The 5,000-nt window shown below is 47.1% G+C and overlaps 10 non-coding genes across 10 annotated transcripts; all 10 read right to left on the bottom strand.

Moving 5' to 3' along the window:
- Positions 1-215: 215 nt before the first annotated feature.
- On the bottom strand, positions 216-287 carry trnap-ugg (transfer RNA proline (anticodon UGG)). The gene has a single exon. It is a non-coding gene; the product is annotated as a tRNA-Pro (tRNA).
- A 318-nt stretch (positions 288-605) lies between these two features.
- On the bottom strand, positions 606-677 carry trnap-agg (transfer RNA proline (anticodon AGG)). The gene has a single exon. It is a non-coding gene; the product is annotated as a tRNA-Pro (tRNA).
- Positions 678-1,044: 367 nt separating this feature from the next.
- Positions 1,045-1,116, bottom strand: trnap-ugg (transfer RNA proline (anticodon UGG)). Its single transcript has one exon. It is a non-coding gene; the product is annotated as a tRNA-Pro (tRNA).
- Positions 1,117-1,518: 402 nt separating this feature from the next.
- On the bottom strand, positions 1,519-1,590 carry trnap-ugg (transfer RNA proline (anticodon UGG)). Its single transcript has one exon. It is a non-coding gene; the product is annotated as a tRNA-Pro (tRNA).
- Positions 1,591-2,347: 757 nt separating this feature from the next.
- trnap-ugg (transfer RNA proline (anticodon UGG)) lies at positions 2,348-2,419 on the bottom strand. Its single transcript has one exon. It is a non-coding gene; the product is annotated as a tRNA-Pro (tRNA).
- Positions 2,420-2,904: 485 nt separating this feature from the next.
- trnap-ugg (transfer RNA proline (anticodon UGG)) lies at positions 2,905-2,976 on the bottom strand. Its single transcript has one exon. It is a non-coding gene; the product is annotated as a tRNA-Pro (tRNA).
- Positions 2,977-3,294: 318 nt separating this feature from the next.
- Positions 3,295-3,366, bottom strand: trnap-agg (transfer RNA proline (anticodon AGG)). Its single transcript has one exon. It is a non-coding gene; the product is annotated as a tRNA-Pro (tRNA).
- A 367-nt stretch (positions 3,367-3,733) lies between these two features.
- On the bottom strand, positions 3,734-3,805 carry trnap-ugg (transfer RNA proline (anticodon UGG)). Its single transcript has one exon. It is a non-coding gene; the product is annotated as a tRNA-Pro (tRNA).
- A 402-nt stretch (positions 3,806-4,207) lies between these two features.
- On the bottom strand, positions 4,208-4,279 carry trnap-ugg (transfer RNA proline (anticodon UGG)). The gene has a single exon. It is a non-coding gene; the product is annotated as a tRNA-Pro (tRNA).
- Positions 4,280-4,597: 318 nt separating this feature from the next.
- trnap-agg (transfer RNA proline (anticodon AGG)) lies at positions 4,598-4,669 on the bottom strand. The gene has a single exon. It is a non-coding gene; the product is annotated as a tRNA-Pro (tRNA).
- Positions 4,670-5,000: the final 331 nt, after the last annotated feature.

The following is a 5,000-nucleotide window of genomic DNA, read 5'->3' on the forward strand; positions in this document are numbered from 1 at the left end:
AAGAAAGGTCCAGCACTTCCATGGTCCACAAACTTTGGATGCTTCTGCCTTACGAGATCCTTAAGCGTTGTGAGAGGAGACTGTACAAGGAGTCTTTCTTTCAACATGTAGGTGAACTGGTTGAACTATCAACACCTTGTCAGGATTGCTTAGCTTCACAACAGTTCCAAAGTTAGTGAGACAACTGAATGGAAGGAGCTACGTTCCTGACCTGAGGGCTCGTCCGGGATTTGAACCCGGGACCTCTCGCACCCAAAGCGAGAATCATACCCCTAGACCAACGAGCCATAGCATGCACAAGAAAAGCGTTTGGAGGTGGCAGAATTTGGCCCGGTGCGCCTTTTTCACCAGAAACCACTGTTAGATCAATCCATCCGTCCACTTGTCTTTGCTTTCCACATCAGGTTGCAGCAACTTCTACTTCATTGTCATCCAGACTGGACACACTGGGCATACCTCCCAGATATCTCAACTGATAACTTCTGGTCTAGTTACAGCAGTTTGTTTCTCACTTCCCTTTTAATATGTCATAGCTTTCCAACAGTTCCTAAAGGTTTCGAACTTGCAAAATTAATAAAGAAGCGGGAGGCACGGTCTTACCAACGGGGCTCGTCCGGGATTTGAACCCGGGACCTCTCGCACCCTAAGCGAGAATCATACCCCTAGACCAACGAGCCACAAAAAACATGACATTTGGGATTTCCCCCTCCGGTGAATGCTATTCACGTCTGCATCTAGCTTGACCGCATTATTCCACCTGTGGGTTTTACTTTGACTCTTTTATGTCTTCCGTGCTGGATCTGGCTTTGTAATAATTGTCTGGAACTCAAAAAAATGTCCAGGACTTCCATGGTCCACAAACTTTGGATGCCTCTGCCTTATGAGATCCTTAAGCATTGTGAGAGGAGACTGGACAAGGAGTCTTTCCTTCAACATGTAGGTGAACTGGTTGAACTATCAACACCTTGTCAGGATTGCTTAGCTTCACAACAGTTCCAAAGTTAGTGAGACAACTGAATGGAAGGAGCTACGTTCCTGACCTGAGGGCTCGTCCGGGATTTGAACCCGGGACCTCTCGCACCCAAAGCGAGAATCATACCCCTAGACCAACGAGCCACAGCATGCACAAGAAAAGCGTTTGGAGGTGGCAGAATTTGGCCCGGTGCGCCTTTTTCCCCAGAAACCACTGTTAGATCCATCCATCCGTCACAAAAAAAGCCACAAAAAACATGACATTTGGGAGATCCTTAAGCATTATGTCATTTTCATGTCTGCATCTCCCAACCCGGGACCTCTCGCACCCTAAGCGAGAATCATACCCATAGACCAACGAGCCACAAAAAACATGACATTTGCGAGATCCTTAAGCATTGTGAGAGGAGACTGGACAAGGAGTCTTTCCTTCAACATGTAGGTGAACTGGTTGAACTATCAACACCTTGTCAGGATTGCTTAGCTTCACAACAGTTCCAAAGTTAGTGAGACAACTGAATGGAAGGAGCTACGTTCCTGACCTGAGGGCTCGTCCGGGATTTGAACCCGGGACCTCTCGCACCCAAAGCGAGAATCATACCCCTAGACCAACGAGCCACAGCATGCACAAGAAAAGCGTTTGGAGGTGGCAGAATTTGGCCCGGTGCGCCTTTTTCCCCAGAAACCACTGTTAGATCCATCCATCCGTCCACTTGTCTTTGCTTTCCACATCAGGTTGCAGCAACTTCTACTTCATTGTCATCCAGACTGGACACACTGGGCATACCTCCCAAATATCTCAACTGATAACTTCTGGTCTAGTTACAGCAGTTAGTTGCTCACTTCCCCATTAATATGTCATAGCTTTCCAACAGTTCCTAAAGGTTTCGAAGTTGCAAAATTAATAAAGAAGCGGGAGGCACGGTCTTACCAACGGGGCTCGTCCGGGATTTGAACCCAGGACCTCTCGCACCCTAAGCGAGAATCATACCCCTAGACCAACGAGCCACAAAAAACATGACATTTGGGATTTCCCCCTCCGGTGAATGCTATTCACGTCTGCATCTAGCTTGACCGCATTATTCCACCTGTGGGTTTTACTTTGACTCTTTTATGTCTTCCGTGTTGGATCTGGCTTTGTAATAATTGTCTGGAACTCAAAAAAATGTCCAGGACTTCCATGGTCCACAAACTTTGGATGCCTCTGCCTTACGAGATCCTTAAGCATTGTGAGAGGAGACTGGACAAGGAGTCTTTCTTTCAACATGTAGGTGAACTGGTTGAACTATCAACACCTTGTCAGGATTGCTTAGCTTCACAACAGTTCCAAAGTTAGTGAGACAACTGAATGGAAGGAGCTACGTTCCTGACCTGAGGGCTCGTCCGGGATTTGAACCCGGGACCTCTCGCACCCAAAGCGAGAATCATACCCCTAGACCAACAAGCCACAGCATGCACAAGAAAAGCGTTTGGAGGTGGCAGAATTTGGCCCGGTGCGCCTTTTTCCCCAGAAACCACTGTTAGATCCATCCATCCGTCCACTTGTCTTTGCTTTCCACATCAGGTTGCAGCAACTTCTACTTCATTGTCATCCAGACTGGACACACTGGGCATACCTCCCAAATATCTCAACTGATAACTTCTGGTCTAGGTTTTACTTTGACTCTTTTATGTGTTCCGTGTTGGATCTGGCTTTGTAATAATTGTCTGGAACTCAAAGAAAGGTCCAGCACTTCCATGGTCCACAAACTTTGGATGCTTCTGCCTTACGAGATCCTTAAGCGTTGTGAGAGGAGACTGTACAAGGAGTCTTTCTTTCAACATGTAGGTGAACTGGTTGAACTATCAACACCTTGTCAGGATTGCTTAGCTTCACAACAGTTCCAAAGTTAGTGAGACAACTGAATGGAAGGAGCTACGTTCCTGACCTGAGGGCTCGTCCGGGATTTGAACCCGGGACCTCTCGCACCCAAAGCGAGAATCATACCCCTAGACCAACGAGCCATAGCATGCACAAGAAAAGCGTTTGGAGGTGGCAGAATTTGGCCCGGTGCGCCTTTTTCACCAGAAACCACTGTTAGATCAATCCATCCGTCCACTTGTCTTTGCTTTCCACATCAGGTTGCAGCAACTTCTACTTCATTGTCATCCAGACTGGACACACTGGGCATACCTCCCAGATATCTCAACTGATAACTTCTGGTCTAGTTACAGCAGTTTGTTTCTCACTTCCCTTTTAATATGTCATAGCTTTCCAACAGTTCCTAAAGGTTTCGAACTTGCAAAATTAATAAAGAAGCGGGAGGCACGGTCTTACCAACGGGGCTCGTCCGGGATTTGAACCCGGGACCTCTCGCACCCTAAGCGAGAATCATACCCCTAGACCAACGAGCCACAAAAAACATGACATTTGGGATTTCCCCCTCCGGTGAATGCTATTCACGTCTGCATCTAGCTTGACCGCATTATTCCACCTGTGGGTTTTACTTTGACTCTTTTATGTCTTCCGTGCTGGATCTGGCTTTGTAATAATTGTCTGGAACTCAAAAAAATGTCCAGGACTTCCATGGTCCACAAACTTTGGATGCCTCTGCCTTATGAGATCCTAAAGCATTGTGAGAGGAGACTGGACAAGGAGTCTTTCCTTCAACATGTAGGTGAACTGGTTGAACTATCAACACCTTGTCAGGATTGCTTAGCTTCACAACAGTTCCAAAGTTAGTGAGACAACTGAATGGAAGGAGCTACGTTCCTGACCTGAGGGCTCGTCCGGGATTTGAACCCGGGACCTCTCGCACCCAAAGCGAGAATCATACCCCTAGACCAACGAGCCACAGCATGCACAAGAAAAGCGTTTGGAGGTGGCAGAATTTGGCCCGGTGCGCCTTTTTCCCCAGAAACCACTGTTAGATCCATCCATCCGTCACAAAAAAAGCCACAAAAAACATGACATTTGGGAGATCCTTAAGCATTATGTCATTTTCACGTCTGCATCTCCCAACCCGGGACCTCTCGCACCCTAAGCGAGAATCATACCCATAGACCAACGAGCCACAAAAAACATGACATTTGCGAGATCCTTAAGCATTGTGAGAGGAGACTGGACAAGGAGTCTTTCCTTCAACATGTAGGTGAACTGGTTGAACTATCAACACCTTGTCAGGATTGCTTAGCTTCACAACAGTTCCAAAGTTAGTGAGACAACTGAATGGAAGGAGCTACGTTCCTGACCTGAGGGCTCGTCCGGGATTTGAACCCGGGACCTCTCGCACCCAAAGCGAGAATCATACCCCTAGACCAACGAGCCACAGCATGCACAAGAAAAGCGTTTGGAGGTGGCAGAATTTGGCCCGGTGCGCCTTTTTCCCCAGAAACCACTGTTAGATCCATCCATCCGTCCACTTGTCTTTGCTTTCCACATCAGGTTGCAGCAACTTCTACTTCATTGTCATCCAGACTGGACACACTGGGCATACCTCCCAAATATCTCAACTGATAACTTCTGGTCTAGTTACAGCAGTTAGTTGCTCACTTCCCCATTAATATGTCATAGCTTTCCAATAGTTCCTAAAGGTTTCGAAGTTGCATATTTAATAAAGAAGCGGGAGGCACGGTCTTACCAACGGGGCTCGTCCGGGATTTGAACCCGGGACCTCTCGCACCCTAAGCGAGAATCATACCCCTAGACCAACGAGCCACAAAAAACATGACATTTGGGATTTCCCCCTCCGGTGAATGCTATTCACGTCTGCATCTAGCTTGACCGCATTATTCCACCTGTGGGTTTTACTTTGACTCTTTTATGTCTTCCGTGTTGGATCTGGCTTTGTAATAATTGTCTGGAACTCAAAAAAATGTCCAGGACTTCCATGGTCCACAAACTTTGGATGCCTCTGCCTTACGAGATCCTTAAGCATTGTGAGAGGAGACTGGACAAGGAGTCTTTCCTTCAACATGTAGGTGAACTGGTTGAACTATCAACACCTTGTCAGGATTGCTTATCTTCACAACAGTTCCAAAGTTAGTGA

The sequence above is a fragment of the Scomber scombrus genome, chromosome 9 (genome assembly GCF_963691925.1).
Source record: "Scomber scombrus chromosome 9, fScoSco1.1, whole genome shotgun sequence".
In the NCBI taxonomy this organism is placed as follows: domain Eukaryota; kingdom Metazoa; phylum Chordata; class Actinopteri; order Scombriformes; family Scombridae; genus Scomber; species Scomber scombrus.